Source organism: Podarcis liolepis, assembly GCF_965112155.1.
Source record: "Podarcis liolepis genome assembly, chromosome: 3".
In the NCBI taxonomy this organism is placed as follows: domain Eukaryota; kingdom Metazoa; phylum Chordata; class Lepidosauria; order Squamata; family Lacertidae; genus Podarcis; species Podarcis liolepis.
The window spans coordinates 15,494,639-15,511,477 of NC_139557.1; the positions used below are offsets into that span (position 1 = coordinate 15,494,639).

Below are 16,839 nucleotides of genomic sequence, written 5' to 3' on the forward strand. Positions count from 1 at the left end.
GCATCTGGTTGGCTACTGTGACCACAGGAAGCAGGATATCTCCCATCACAATGCAACCTGAATTTGAAAGTATGTGCCTGGATCCCACCTGGACAATAGCAGCTATGTGGAGATATCCCATGACTCAAAAGACTTGAAAGTCTGAATGAACATTAGCTGCAAGATGAAAAGCTCCTGTTTGCTTAAATTGTTCTAAAAAAAGCTATCCTATTAGAAATATCTACCTCATTATCTTTTATTAATAAGCCAAGGGGCCATTATTCAGACTATGGGTAAGATGGTTCTTTGCTATATAACACTTTGTCGTTAAGGCTCAGAATGAAAAATGTTTGTGGTAGAAGATAAATGTGAGTAGGCACCGAACTAGCATTTTATTTTATTTTTCCACACTCACCCCAAAAAAAATCTGCATAAAAGGGAAATCTGGCTGCTTTCATTGAACAACAGCTCGGAACACAATCTGCTCCAATAAACCAGATCTGCTTTAAAGATTTTGCTCCCAGTTTCCCAGCTGGAACTGTTTGATTAATTGAAAGAGGAATAAAATGCTCACAGTTTTGACTAGTGAGTGGCAGGAATATATTTCTTTATGATGGACACAACCCCTCAGGATGAGGCTGCTGGGATCAGCCAAGCAAAGTAGCATCTGAATGTTAATGCAGTGTACTTTAATTGAAAGTGGGATCCAGCAAAGTATAAATGATAAACAATTTAAGCAGGGTTGACCAGAATGTCGGTCCAGCTTAGCCCAGCCTAGGTTTCAAAATAAGTAAATTTAGGAAGAAATCAATATCAATAAAAAATGAAGATAAAAAGACATCAAATTCTTTCAACTTTTATGGCTGGGGAACAAATTACAGCATGTGAGAAAATCCAGAAGCTCTTTTCAAAGTTTATGGCATATAGGCAGTAGCAGAGTTGGTAAGCCCAGGGAGTGCAGTGAGCCAAGAATGGGATTCTCCAGTGTGCTAAAGCTGTTAGAGTACAGTGGTACCTCGGGTTATGAACAGTCCTGCTTACGAACGCTTCGGGTTACGAACTCCACAAACCTGGAAGTAGGTGTCCCGGGTTGCGAACTTTGCTCCGGGATACGAACGCAATCCGCTTCTGGGGCCGCGGGAGGCCTATGTAGGGAATGCACACCTCGGGTTAAGAACACTTTGGGTTAAGAATGGACTTCCGGAACGAATTAAGTTCATAACCCGAGGTACCACTGTACTGGGCTAGGAATCAGGAGACCAGGGTTAGGTTTCTGTTTATTGCCACTGTGCAGTGCTTGGAGTCACAAGACTCTGTTTACATTCCAGACTGTTGGAAGTCTCATGGGAGACGGCTGTTGATATTACTGGTTTCCTGTTTTCTTTGTTCCAGTTGGTTTTCTGCTTTCACAGAGAGCAGATGTATTTTCTTTTCTGTCCTGCGTAGTTAGAAATAAATGTAGCAATGTAGCTCATACATTTCTCGTCTTCTTCTTCTACTGTATGCTCTGTGTAATGAGGGAACATGCCTGGAGCCTCATCAAAGGCTCAGATCGTTAATCACCATTGGAGGACTCGACCGGAGGAGTAGCTCGGTCGAACGCAAGTCTGACAGTCTTGAAGCCCACCAGGTGACCTTGGGCCAGTCACAATTTCTCAGCCTAACCTTCAGGGTTCCTGCGAGGATAAAATGGAGAGGAGAGGTGTGTATGCCGCCATAAGAATATTTAATCATTTATTATTTATACCCTGCCCGTCTGGCTGGGTTTCCCCAGCCACTCTGGGCGGCTTCCAACCGAATATTAAAAACAATACAGCATCAGACATTAAAAGCTTCCCTAAACTGGGCTGCCTTCAGTTGTCTTTTAAAAGTAAAATAGTTGTTTACATCTTGACATCTGCTGGGAGGGAGTTCCACAGGGCAGGCGCCACTACCGAGAAGGCCCTCTGCCTGGTTCGCTGTAACCTCACTTTTCGCAGCGAGGGAACTGCCAGAAGGCCTTTGGAGCTGGACTTCAGTGTCCAGGCTGAACGATGGGGGTGGAGACGCTCTTTCAGGTATACTGGGCCGAGGCCGTTTGGGGCTTTAAAGGTCAGCACCAACACTTTGAATTGTGCTCAGAAACGTACTGGGCTCCTCACAGAAAAGATGGGGTGTAAATGTAATATTACACTGATGAACAAGGGCAATTACAGTGATCTGAAAGAAATGTGTTGAGTGAATTGTCCCCCTTGATCCTTGTGCATGTGTTTTTTAGAAGTGCAAACAGCAGCCACTTTGTGTCTAGAGGGGGGAATTATTACTGAGATCACAGCAGACAGGGATGGAGGGTTTAACTCCCCCCCCCAGATGAAAATTGCTCCTCTGTAGTTCCTAATTGAACTAGGAATAATATGAGTTTTCCTCCCAATGGTAGCTGCAATTTATGGGTTTTTTTAGTTTTTTAAAATGCATTTAACATCTCATTCGTTTTGACCCCAGATGAACAAGAATTACTGTATTATACCTTGAAAGTGCGGGTTGAAAAGAAAGTTTTTTCAAAAAATGCATTGGGCCTACAATAAAGTGCATCTGTGATGGACAAATCATGGGTTAGCCTCCAGGTGACCCAGAAACCAATCAGAGCTGGGCAGAGTGTCTTCCAATCGGGAGAGAGAGTGGAAAGTTGAATGTTAGAATTAGACAGTCTAACTGTCAGGTAGGGCTTGTCTGTCAGTGTTAGTTAGGGCATGGACAGCGCCTAGTTAGAGATCCATTTAGAGCCTGGTTAGAACTGAATTATGGTCTAGCCAGGCAGGGCAACCCAGATTGTTTTTCTTGGGGGAAAGTAAAAATTACTAGAAGGCGCTGGAAGTGTAAGACCAATAGCCATTCTAGAAGGAATCAGTCTATTTAAAGACAAGTTTAAAATGAGAATTTCAATAAAGTTCTTAGCTTATTTTTTTGAAGAGTGTTTGTTCATAACAAAGTGTTCTGCCGAGAGTAGGTGGGTTATATGAGCTCTTTATGATGTGAGTGGGCATTATTATCCAGAAATATCATAGCCAGACACTGGAGAGACCTGTCAGGAGTAAGCATGGACCAGGCTTCCTCAACCTTGGCCCTCCAGATGTTTTGAGACTACAGTTCCTATCATCCCTGACCACTGGTCCTGCTAGCTAGGGATCATGGGAGTTGTAGGCCAAAAATATCTAGAGGGCCAGGTTGAGGAAGCCTGGCATGGATCAATGGTATCAAATAGTATGAGAAGCAGCCCTATTAGAAAAACTAACTAATAAACTGAAACTGACATGGGGACAAATAGAAGACGCTGTCACCCCAGTATGGTTCCCCTTTATCACATACAGTGGTACCTCGGGTTAAGAACTTAATTCGTTCCGGAGGTCCGTTCTTAACCTGAAACCATTCTTAACCTGAAGCGTGCTTTTGCTAATGGGGCCTTCCGCTGCTGCCACGACACCAGCACATGATTTCCATTCTCATCCTGGAGCAAAGTTCTCAACCTGGAGCAACTACTTCCTGGTTAGCGGAGTTTGTAACCCAAAGCGTCTGTAACCTGAAGCGTCTGTAGCCCAAGGTAGCACTGTACACAGCCCAACAAGTCAACAACAAGACTCCACCAACAGCATACAAATCAATCTGGCTAACCTGTTCGAAACACACATACACACCCCACTCACACACAAAAACAAATCTCACTACAGCCAACAAAAGTCAACGAGCCACACCCTAGGCCCACCCCAGCCTCTCTCACCACCAAGAAAAAACAACAAGCGAATAGTAAGAGAACCCACACAAGTAACGCTGACACAAAACCCCACACATACAATAAGTAGAATACAGTGGTACCGTAGGTTACATACGCTTCAGGTTACAGACTCCGCTAACCCAGAAATTTCCCCTCGGGTTAAGGGAATGCTTCAGGATAAGAACAGAAATTGGGCGGCGGCAGCGGCGCAGCCATAGCCGCAGCAGGAGGCCCCATTAGCTAAAGTGGTGCTTCAGGTTAAGAACAGTTTCAGGTTAAGAACAGACCTCCAAAACGAATTAAGTACTTAACCTGAGGTACCACTGTACCCTACCCCACTCACCATTCTCCCTCCCTCTTTTCTTCCTAACCTAACACACTGTATGCAAAACTAATGTCTCACAACAAACGAAACTGATCTGTAGGAAACACAACTTGAAAGAAGAGACAATGCATGTATTTTTGTAAACTAAGAAATCTTTAATAAAAATTTATTTTTTAAAACAAAACAAAACATAGTGTTCTGCCTTATTAGAGTACCTGTTAAGCTATGAACCTCATCACGTATAAATAAATGTTCTCGTTTTGTTCCCAGAGTGCCTCATCCATGTGGTCACAGGCTCTTCTTCCGCATAATTGCAATGCCTTGCTGCTGGTTATTAAGAAACATCACCACAGAGAGATAATAACAGACCTCTTAAGTGTTCTGACAGGAAGAGTCAGAAGTTTTGAAACCATCTCAAAACCCTGTCACATCACATCACTCCCATCTTTACTGAGGGATGTTGTCACAACATCTCTAAGCACCTGGGGTTTTCTTCCCCATCTCTCAAGGAATGATGCCTGTGAACCCAGTTACATCCATCTGCCAGGGCTAATAACCATTGATAGACTTATTCACAAGTGTGAATTTTTCAAATCTCCTTTTGAAGAAACCCAAGGCTCCCGCGATTCCTATCCATGTAAGAGGGCTTTGTATGAGACTAACAGGATTCACCTGTTGTCTTTGTCTTCTTCAAAGCTATAGTTTTCCCAGTAGTGATGTATGGAAGTGAGAGCTGGACCATAAAGAAGGCTGATCGCCGAAGAATTGATGCTTTTGAATTCTGGTGCTGGAGGAGACTCTTGAGAGTCCCATGGACTGCAAGAAGATCAAACCTATCCATTCTTAAGGAAATCAGCCCTGAGTGCTCACTGGAAGGACAGATCCTGAAGCTGAGGCTCCAATACTTTGGGCACCTCATGAGAAGAGAAGACTCCCTGGAAAAGACCCTGATGTTGGGAAAGATGGAGGGCACAAGGAGAAGGGGACAACGGAGGATGAGATGGTTGGACAGTGTTCGCGAAGCTACCAGCATGAGTTTGACTAAACTGCAGGAGGCAGTGGAAGACAGAAGTGCCTGGCGTGCTCTGGTCCAGGGGGTCACGAAGAGTCGGACATGACTAAACAACAAAACAGCAACAACAGGATTCACAGATGCTCAAAGGTTTTGGGTGAGTGTGCTAAAGATATAATATGCATAAAATGCTATGCTTGAATGCACTGTATTTGAAACACTATCGACGTGGGAGATTTTGCAGTGAAACCAAACAATGCAGATCTATGAGAGTTGGTAAATGAAGGAGTGAAGGACCACAGAGCTGTTATTTTCTAGAGAAGGCTCAACTATGTCAAATCATCTCACCTTTGGGGAGGGAGGAAGCAAGGGCAGTTTCCTTTTTAAAAAATCTTTATTGGTTTAAAATACAATCTTACAATAAAGGTAAATACTACAAAGTTAAGCACAGAAAAGAAAAGAAGAAAAAAGAAAAGAGGAAAAAAAAGAATTCTCCACATCCAAAAACACAAAAAGTTTAAAAGTAACAACAAGAAGAAAAAAAAACAATTTAAAATACCAGATATTTATACAACATCATATCTTATCCAATAAAGTCTTCTGTGAAAAGCTTCCAATCCTTCTCATTATGCTTTTTCTATTGTCTTGATTTTATCACGCAGTTTATTTCTTTTTCCATATATACCTCTAAGATGTTTATTCCATTTACCATATTTTTTGCTCTATAAGACGCACCTAGTTTTTGGAGGAGGAAAACACGGGAAAATATATTCTGAATCCCAGAAGCAAGAACAGCAAGAGGGATCACTGCGCAGTGAAAGCAGCAATCCCTCTTGCTGTTCTGGCTTCTGGGATAGCTGCACAGCCTGCATTCGTTCCATAAGACGCACACACCTTTCCCCTTACCTTTTAGGAGAGGAAAAGTGAGTCTGATAGAGCAAAAAATACGGTATTTATTATACACAAATATCATTCAATTCTGCTAGGATGGTATCATTTTTACAATATAGTCTTATATATTCCTTAAATATTTTCCATTCTCCGTATACTTTTTGATTTAAGTTCCCCCTGACTTTTCCACTCAGCTTTGCTAATTGGAAATACTCTATCAGGGCAGTTTCCTGTTCCTTTCTGTCTCTTCTCTTTGAACCATGTAACTAAGCAGACATATGGGGCTGGGATTCCAGACTTCAGTATTTTGTAACCAAGAATACTGCTCAGTGTATCTGAGAAAGATTTACAGAGCACTTTGGAACCCTTGGTCATGAATGTATTGATATCTGGAATAGTGTCTGGGCAAGGTATTGGGAGGGAAATGCTGGACATCTATTGGTTCATGAATTGATTTTTGTAATCAATTAATTTTTCTAATAGAAAAATGGATGAAGAATCCTTCCCCAAATGGTGTTCACAGCTCCTATCAACCCTAGGAATTCCTGGAGGGCACCAAGTTGAGGAAGGCTGGAATAAGCTGGGATCAGCTTATGAAGAAATTCATAAAAAGAAGCAAGCAAGCAATGCAGAAGGCAAATGGACGTGCTTTTACTGTTTATTAGAATATGCCCTGTGGCTTGGTAGAAGTCTATTTTTGTAACCCTGTTCTTTTCTCTAAGATAGCTCTGTTTAATTTGCTTGCTGCTTTTAAAAACAAAATTAAGTAAAATAATAATAGTAAAACAAAAAACATTCCCTCAGTTAAATTGGAATTCAGGAGGAAAAGAACAATAAAGGAATAGATCTTGTCTAGGGTTGGGATCATAGCAACATTGCTATCAGCTCTTTTTGTTCCCAAAGTCCTTTTCTTCGCTTTCATCTCAGAGTTGACCTGGGGACTGTATTCAGATCCTGGGAATCTCCCACCACAAAGATCCTGACGTTTATCATCAAAAACCTGAAAACGGCAACACTCTGAAGGAACTGAAATAGCACTAATTCAGCCCTCACTATTTCTGTACATATATCAAGAATTTTCAAGAGAAAACTCTCACACAATGAGATCCACAAATTCAGACTGCTAGAATGAATACGTACAACATACTCAACAACTTTAACTGGTCATCCTCCATGCTCATCGACATTATATGCAAGTACAGTAGTACCTCAGGTTAAGTACTTAATTCGTTCCAGAGGTCCGTTCTTAACCTGAAACTGTTCTTAACCTGAAGCACCACTTTAGCTAATGGGGCCTCCCGCTGCTGCAACACCGCCAGAGCACGATTTCTGTTCTCAACTTGAAGCAAAGTTCCTAACCTGAAGCACTATTTCTGGGTTAGCGGAGTCTGTAACCTGAAGCGTATGTAACCTGAAGCGTATGTAACCCGAGGTACCACTGTAATGTTAATTACATGGTGTCCAAAAATTCACCTTGGCTCCTCGGGCTTATAATATACTTGGTATTGAATAAACTGGCCTGCGATTTGAAAGATTGCAAAGCTGTATCAAAGGGGGAAACACCAAAAGCTTGAGTCCTCTTCTGGACAGAGAGATGTACACAGCACAGCATTTCCTCTCCATCCCCCCTCCAGCTCTGATCAGAGTCAGTCTCATCCTGTTAAAGTAATGTTTAATTAGCATGGGCCGTGGAAGGAAGGCCAATCAATATGGGGACCCCAAGATGTGTTCACAAGCAATTCTTTCAGCTGTCCTGATAGCGGAATATGCCATCCATCTTCGCTCCGCTGTCAAGAGCAGGCGAAGAGGGCTTTGCTCATTTCACTTGCCTCATTTCAGCTCCTGCATGACATTCCCTACCCTTGACATACCCATCCTGCAAATCAATTATGACTGGCATTAGTTCCTTCTTCTTTTTTTGCTTCACCCCTCTCAGATATCAGGTCCGTGAACATCAAGGATTCACTTTTACGCTTTATGTCTGCTTCTTTCAAATCTGCTTGTTTCACCTGCTTCTAAAGCGTAGCTGCTGCCTTTGAATGTCAGCCGCATTCCCGTCTCCCATGCAGTTTTAAATTATTGCCATTGCTGGTGGAAATAAATAAAAAAATAAATACATGGGGAAAGTTTCCCAGGAACCTCTTTTGATGCTTCGATCTGGTGCCCAGGGTCAAAATGAATGCACTGTCTTTTAATTCCCTATAAAATGGAGCAAGGCCCCAATTAATAACCTTTGACTCTGACTAATTGCTTCCACCCATCCCCTAAAAAGATAAATTGATAGATTACTGTTGTGGGGGTTTTTTGGGGACGCTGAGATCATTCTGGATATTTAAGAAGGCATCCCAGCCTAAGAGGCGAGGAACAGATGGAAGAAGTGTAGATTGCAGCAAGAGTAGCCGGAAGATAGATTGGGATCTACTGGTAAATCACTTGATCATACACATCATATGTATTCTGTGTTTTTATATTGTGATTTTATCTTGTGAACAGCCCTGAGACCTGTGGGGATAGGGAGGTATACAATTTTTCCTCCTCCTCCTCCTCCTCCTCATCTGGTCAGCAATAATTTCTGGCTCCTAATTTGTTGTCAGTTGTTGTTTAGTTGTTTAGTCGTGTCTGACTCTTCGGGACCCCATGGACCAGAGCACGCCAGGTACCCCTGTCTTCCACTGCCTCCCACAGTTTGGTCAGACTCATGCTGGTAGCTTCGAGAACACTGTCGAACCATCTCATCCTCCGTCGTCCCCTTCTCCTTGTGCCCTCAGTCTTTCCCAACATCAGGGTCTTTTCCAGGGAGTCTTCTCTTCTCATGAGCTAGCAAAAGTATTGGAGCCTCAGCTTCAGGATCTGATTCAAAAGTATCAATTCTTCGGCGATAAGCCTTCTATATGGTCCAGCTCTCACTTCCATACATCACTACTGGGAAAACCATAGCTTTAACTATATGGACCTTTGTCGGCAAGGTGATGTCTCTGCTTTTTAAGATGCTGTCATTGCTTTTCTCCCAAGAAGCAGGAGTCTTTTATTTTTGTGACTGCTGTCACCATCTGCAGTGATCATGAAGCCCAAGAAAGTGAAATCTCTCACTGCCTCCATTTCTTCCCCTTCTATTTGCCAAGAGGTGATGGGACCAGTGGCCATGATCTCCATTTTTTTGATGTTGAGCTTCAGACCATATTTTGCGCTCTCCTCTTTCACCCTCATTAAAAGGTTCTTTGATTCCTCCTCACTGTCTGCCATCAAGGTTGTGTCATCTGTATATCTGAGGTTGTTGATATTTCTTCTGGCAATCTTAATTCCGGTTTGGGATTCATCCAGCCCAGCCTTTCGCATGATGAATTCTGCATATAAGTTAAGTAAGCAGGGAGACAATATACAGCCTTGTTGTACTCCTTTCCCAATTTTGAACCAATCAGTTGTTCCATATCCATTGTTGTCAGTAGCAACAACCCAAGCTGATACCACTGCCAAATTAGGTTGCTAGAATCCTTGATCTGAAATAACTCAGGTGTAGATTTAGACCCCATCCCTTGAGTCACCATTGTCTGTCTGCTCCTGCTTCTCAAGCCACAATTTCGCACCTTGCTCTGGTTGGTAGACACTGGGGTTCAAGTAAAAGACTTGAAGACTGTCTACTTCTGGATTAGAGCTCTCCAGCTGGGATGGAGGAAAAAAATTGATGCAGTATACACTGAAAGCTGAATCTATAAAATTTTGCATTTTCTGAAAGAAGATGTGAATTGAAACATAGATATCTTTCGAAATTTGCACTTACCCAAATTTTGCAATGCCGTCTGCCAACCAATATTTACAAAAGTGCAAATAGCAGGAGGAAATGTGTAGAAAACCGAAGAGACAAGCAGAAATATACAAAAATGCCTTCTATTGGAGGAAACGGCTTGCACAAAATGTTTACTTTCATCAAAACTGTGAGGGAAAATGTGCTTATTGGGAGAAATTTGACGTGCTTTCGAACTGCTAGGTTGGCAGGAGCAGGGACCAAGCAACGGGAGCTCACCCCGTCGCAGGGATTCGAACCGCCAACCTTCCGATCAGCAAGTCCTAGGCTCTGTGGTTTAACCCACAGCGCCACCCACGTCCCATATATATATATATATATCTCCATTTCACTCTGCTGGGTATTTCTCCTCCCCAAGGTTTGTCCAAGGACTCCAGTTCCAGCCAGCTGGCCACGGAGATGAAAGTTTTGGACAGAGCCTTAAGTATAAATTTGGCTCTATGCATATGTCTAGTAGAGGTATAAAATATTACAAGAAATTCAGATTTATCAATCTGGGCAGCCTGACCTCTTTTACCACAACTATAAAAGCTATGAGTGATGCAATCCATCAATGGGCAGACACAATGTGCTTTGACAGAGGACCAGGCAATTTTGCACAAACGAGCCTCAGTGCCAATTCCTTAAGTAATCTACCAGTTTCATTAAAAAGACAGCCCAGAGAGGGGCCGTTTCTTCTGAGGTTTGTGTGTGTGTGTGTGTGTCAGCTGGAGGATATATTACAAATAATGTAGAATTGATGGTAGACTGCCCGTTTAAAATTAATTATGGCCATAATTAAGAGCATGCGAGGAAAGACAGTATTGCAGTGGGGGGGAGATGGTCTATAGGAGGAGATTTTTCTATAGCAGTGTATTAGATGGAAGCAGAATTAAATGCAGCTGTTTCACTAATGTAAATGATCTGGTTATTGCTTTCCATTCCATATTTTATGACACTGTTTGGACTTGGAGAGAAACGCGGAGAAAAGAAAATTAAGCAGAAATTGAATCACTTGAGAAGAAAATGAGATTTCTCTCCCCCTGTCCCCCCCTCCCTTGCCTTCTCAGGATAATGTTATGGTCATCATATGAATGCAATCCTTAATTAATAAGGAAAACATTTAGGACAACTCTTTCCTATAATACAATCTCAAGGTGGGGGAGGGGGCTTGCCCAATCCAAATGCGATTTCCTTCAGGCGTAATAAAGGTTTTCCTATTTATAAAGTATTTAACGTAATTCTTCCTGTGTCCCAACTCACTCAATAAGAATAGCTGGCATTTATGTACGGTTGAATTCAATAAATCTATCCTGTTCACACATGGAACCTCTCCTGCCCACCCCTCTCCTCTCCTGCCCCTGCACCAAATCTGGGGTGTTCCTCCCCATTCCTCCAGAACTGATGTGGGGGGGGGGCAGGGAGAAGAGAGGGAGAGGCTCTGTTGCACATGCAGAAGTCCCTGTTCAGATGACTCTGTTGGCTGCAACCCATAACATGCCAAAGGGATCTACCAAATTTTCCTGTGTATAAGACGCCCCAGTATAAGACGGCCAGTTAAAGCTATGCTTTTCCCAGTAGTGATGTATGGAAGTGAGAGCTGGACCATAAAGAAGGCTGATCGCCGAAGAACTGATGCTTTTGAATTATGGTGCTGGAGGAGAGTCCCATGGACTGCAAGAAGATCAAACCTACCCATTCTGAAGGAAATCAGCCCTGAGTGCTCACTGGAAGGAAAGATCCTGAAGCTGAGGCTCCAATACTTTGGCCACCTCATGAGAAGAGAAGACTCCCTGGAAAAGACCCTGATGTTGGGAAAGATGGAGGGCACAAGGAGAAGGGGACGACAGAGGACAAGATGGTTGGACAGTGTTCTTGAAGCTACCAGCTACAACAACCCTGTTAGGCTGTTCAGGTTTATTTATCTTAACAAGGAGTGATGAGGCTGCCTGAGGGTGCTTGCCTAAGGGCACCGAGTGAGTTCATGGCAGGCCTGAGATTCAAACCAGGGACAGTCACCTCTCCAGCTCTTTGTCAAAGGCTCTGTGCTGCACCCGCTCACTTGGAAGTAAACACCTCTGGAGTCAATGGAACATACCTTTAGGTAAATGATGAGATGGTGCTAATGCTTTAATGGCCAGTCAGCGCTCTCCCCTCCTTGTTTTAATCTTGCTAAGCATTGCCTCCCACTTTGTCAAAAACGTGTTAGGGCAGCCTTCGAGAACTTGGTGCCCTCCAGCACGCGCTGGCCAGAGCCGATGGGAGCGCTAGTCCATTGACATAGGGAGGGCAGCAGCTTGGCAAAGGCTGCATTACAAGAGCGCTGGGTGTCAGGGCTGCTTCAGATGCAGGTCAGCATTCAAGACACAGAAAAGTTAAAGCCTCTCCTCCTTCCGGAGGGGAGGGGTTGTTCCGTCCCCTGCTTCAACTCCAGGGCTGGCGCGCCACGTCCCTCCCTGGTTGGGCACCCAATAGGGAGGCTCAGTGGGGGCGTGGCTTGCCGCTCAAATGCGGCCGTGCTAGCCATCCCCGCCATTGCACACACATTTTCTTTACAGATAGGTAGCCGTGTTGGTCTGCCATAGTCAAAATAAAAAAATTCCTTCCAGTAGCACCTTAAAGACCAACTAAGTTAGTTCTTGGTATGAGCTTTCGTGTGCATGCACACTTCTTCAGATACCTGAAGAACTTCTGAAGAACTTCAGGTATCTGCAGAAGTGTGCATGCACACGAAAGCTCATACCAAGAACTAACTTAGTTGGTCTTTAAGGTGCTACTGGAAGGAATTTTTTTATTTTGACATTTTCTTTAGGCATTGGAATGTGTTGTTGGTGTTTCGGGGGGCAAGGTGTGGCCATCGCCTTCCCCGACAATTTTGGGTATTCCGCTAAAGGAATCCGGTGGTCGTGGATCCTGTCCGATGCCCGTGTGGCGGGCTGCCATGGAACGACCCTCGGTTACATCAAGAGAGAGTCCATAGTTGTATTAGCATCAACAGGCTACCCCTATTGGTGGTTAACCCCTCCTCAGACTCACCCCTCTCCATGTGGGTGGAGTCTAATGTTCCGTAGTCCAATGCCTATGCCAATACCTTCTCACATGCTGTTATCAATAAAGTTGTGGCCTTTTCCTTACCCATTAACCTTACATACTGTGTCCACGTGTCTTTATTCCCCCAAGCGGGGATCAGGTCCTTGAATCACAACTCATTATTCAAGAAAACAGCATACAAGGCGGTAGTCTCTCAGAACAGGACTGGCCCCTAGGCTACAGTTGACAGGAGTGGCAGTCCCTGCCTCCTATTTCCCCTTAAGTCTCCTTCTCCTTTGCAGGATGTTTCCCAAGCAGCCTTAAACCACGTCGGGGGAGAGGAACTGTGCTCTTTTTCTGCTACACGCATAGCTCTCTGTGGCCTTGGAGATGGGGGGGGCGAGGGTGGGAAGGGAGCTTACTACAGCAGGACAGGCAAGCTCCCTGGATACTTCTGTAGCCTCTGGCCCCTCCTCCTCTGCTTCATCTGCTGAGTCTGAACTGCTTTCTGCACCTGGCTCTTCTTGCTCACTAAAGTCAGTTGCCTCTGCACCATCCAACGATTCCCTCCCCATCCCCTTAGCCCTCTGACCTGCCCTCAGTGTCCCACCACCAATCCCCAGGCTCTGAAACTTTCTCCTCTGGGATTTCCATGGGGGCTCCTTGGATAGTGCCCCCCACCACTTCTCATCATCCAGCCAGTCTCTGACTGTTGGACTTGTGTTCGACCATGCAACTCTTCCGGTCCAGTCCTCCGACGTGATTAACGACCTGAGCCTTTGATGAGGCTCCAAGCACGTTCCCCCAGTACGCAGAGTATATAGCAGCATGCAGGAGGACGAGATAGTATGAGCTACATGGCTAAAGAGTTTTATTCCTAATTACGCAGACAGAAAAGAAAATACATCCTCTCTCTGTGAGAGCAGAGAGTAACTGAAAACACAAAGGAACAGGAAACCAGTAAACATCACATCCGTCTCCTGTCTTCCGTGAGACTTCCAACCGTCTGGAATCCCTGGAATGTAAACAGAGTCCTGTGACTCCAAGCAACTGCACAGTGGCACAAACAGAAACAAACACTGACATCAGGTGGGCAATCCTTGTCCAGTCCCTGATGGAAAGGCAGGCCTTTCTTTTCTTCCCTTTTAATAATTTTTTTATTTATACTTTTCAACTTTATACATTTCATTAGATTTACAGTCAAGTTAACATTTCAAACTTTGACTTCCTTCCCCCTCTTTCTACGGTGTAATGGTTCTAAGGGGTTGCTCGTGTGTAAGCAGGTGCCTATCTCCCTGGCTGGGTGCAAACACCTGGCTGGGCTGCCAAAGTGAACCTTTTCTGTCCAGACAGCCACTCACCCGTGGTTGACTCAATCGTTGGCAGAATCCGTGAGTGGGCGTTTCTTAAACTTCTTCCAGCAAAGAAGTTCTTTGATGCCTAGTCTCCACCTACCCACTCTGCGCGAAAGCCTTCTGCGCAAGGAGGGCGTGGGCAACGGAGGACCCCTAGTCTCCCCACTGGTCCCAGGCAAGGAGTCATGGGACCGCCTCGCCACTTCCTCCACCTACCCCCCTTCTCCACTGGTGCTACGCTGATTCTCTTCCCCAGAAGATGGGCTGCTCCTCCTGATCCCTGGACGCTCTCTGGAATCCCTCTGGCTTTTGCGCTCCCTCTCCAGTACTGATGGCAGTTCCCTGACATACGGTTCCTTATATTTATTTTTCAATATCTTCTGCATATTCAAATTCATTTAATCTGCTCATTTAATTATCTACTTTAAATATATACTCTTTTGAAACTGCAGGTTATTACAATAACCCTGCCAATGTTTTTATCTGTTTGGAATTTATCTGTAAATATTCAACAAACCATTTCCATTCATTTATAAAAAAAGTTTGTTACCTTGATTTCTTATTCTTCCAGTGAGTTTCGCCATTTCTGCATATTCCATAAGTTTTTGTATCCATTCTTCCTTTACTGGGACTTCTGCTTCTTTCCATTTTTGAGCAAGTAGCATTCTTGCTGCTCTAGTAGCATACATAAATTTTTATTTAGGTAGTTCTGTCCCTATAATTCCCAAAAGAAAAGATTCTGGGGTTGTTGTTTTTTACAAAGGTTACTTGAACATCCTTTTCAATTCATTATATATTATTTCCCTGTAAGCTTTAACCTTATACAAGACCACCACATATGATAAAAAGAACCTTCTTTCTCTTTACATTCCAACACTTGTTTGGTTTAAATTTATACATTTTTGCCAGTTTACTTGGTGTTAGATACCAATGATATATCATTTTCATATCATTTTCTCTTAAACCATAACATGATATAAATTGTATATCCACATGGATATAAAATTTACAGCAGCCATACAGTCCTGCTTCTACTTGCCTTCATGAGTAGCGCCATGTGTCCACTATACCTGCTCCGATGAAGGTTGACCAATGTGTCAGATTTCAAGCCTTATCAAAGGAACTGGCCACTCTCCAGGCACCTGGCTTGATCTCCTTGTTGACCTCCCTGTCTGCATTCTCCGGCAGGATACAGGCTAGGTCACTATCGGCGATCCTCCTCAAACGTGAGAAGAACACACCACTCTTCCCTGCTCCCTGCCTCCCTCAGGGAGGGGAAAGAGATAGACAGAAATGTATTTACATGCCTTTATCTCTGTCTTTGCAGCAGCACAGAGAAACGCGTCTGCTCTCTTCAGACACCAACAGCAGAGAGACAAACTCCACCTCCTGTACTTCCTGTACAGGTCAAATGACACTCTGAGCTAACATCCGGTGCTCAGCACAGTGAATAGACTGCCCCTTTGTTCTCACGATATAGTCCCAAACATTCACATCCTGTTTTGCTTTCCAGCCAGCTGCAGCTCGCTGCTGCATTGCTCCTTTTCCGTAACACAATGTACTCCCCACATGATGATACCACTGGCCTCAAAGACAGAAACTGGCCAATGTGACCTCATACTGATGCTGCTTGCTTGAAAAAGGCCCCAGCCATTGTGACTTCATGCTGATGCTGCTCACCTGAAGGAGAGGGACTGGCCACTGTGACCACATGCTGATGTCACCTGCTTGAAGGAGATTGGCCATTGTGACCACGTACTGGGGCCAGGATACTGACTAATCCATGTGCCCCTATTTGGCTGTCCTTCCCAGGAAGAGGGAAACTGGCCAATGTACCAACCAATGTACCAGGCCTTTCTGGACAGACAGTCTTCGTCCTTCTATTGCCGAGACACCAATACATCATCTGGCTGTGCTTTATTTTCAGAGCACCCTCTTTGCCACCGTAAACATTGGGATGCTGTCCTCTCGCCACATAATCCACTGTTTGGTATGAGCTGAACCGGTGGAACCATGTTCAATGCAAAGTGGACAACAGAGGCAATGGAGGCAACATCTGGACATCTTCTAGCAGGAGCAAGAAAGAAAGGTGAAAGAGAAACTGAACTCTTCACAGCTCAGGAAGGCCACTCAGCTTCTTGGCCCTAATCCTCTAGAGGCTTTTCCCTCTTACTAAAGTGAGTATTAATTAATTAAAGACTGCTGCTTATTCCAGCAAGTGGTTTGGGTATTTTCCTCACTGCTTTCTAGCCATGATGTGAGGGGACTCTAGCTCAATGGTAGGGCACACGTTTTTCATGGAGAAGTTAACAGGCTGCTTTTGACCTATAAAACCTTAAACGGCCCAGGACCACAATACCTCAAGAACCGCCTCTTTCCATATGAACCTATCCAGACCCTGAGGTCATTTTCTGAGGCCCTCCTTCATGTGCCTCCTCCTTGAGAGGTCCAGAGGATGGCAACACAAGAACAGGGCCTTCTCTGTGTGGGATGTAAACACAGGAGCAGTCAATGACAACATTCCTAGAGTGTACATGTTAGAACATGGGGAACTTCCTGGGGACGGACTTCCTCCGCATGTGACCAGAGGTGGGTGTGGCCTCACCTGTGCAGGTAATGACAAAAGCACAGGGCAGGCAGCCATCTCTCTCTCTCTGCCATTTTCTTTCGATGAGGAAGCATCTAAAGATGCCCTCTTGGCTCTCAGCCAAGAGAGGA

The 16,839-nt window shown here is 44.3% G+C and overlaps 1 long non-coding RNA gene across 1 annotated transcript; it reads right to left on the reverse strand.

Moving 5' to 3' along the window:
- Positions 1-1,243: 1,243 nt before the first annotated feature.
- Positions 1,244-15,865, reverse strand: LOC310702367. Its single transcript, XR_014523474.1, has 2 exons — positions 15,802-15,865; positions 1,244-1,655 (listed from the first exon to the last, which is right to left on the reverse strand). It is a non-coding gene; the product is annotated as an uncharacterized lncRNA (long non-coding RNA).
- Positions 15,866-16,839: the final 974 nt, after the last annotated feature.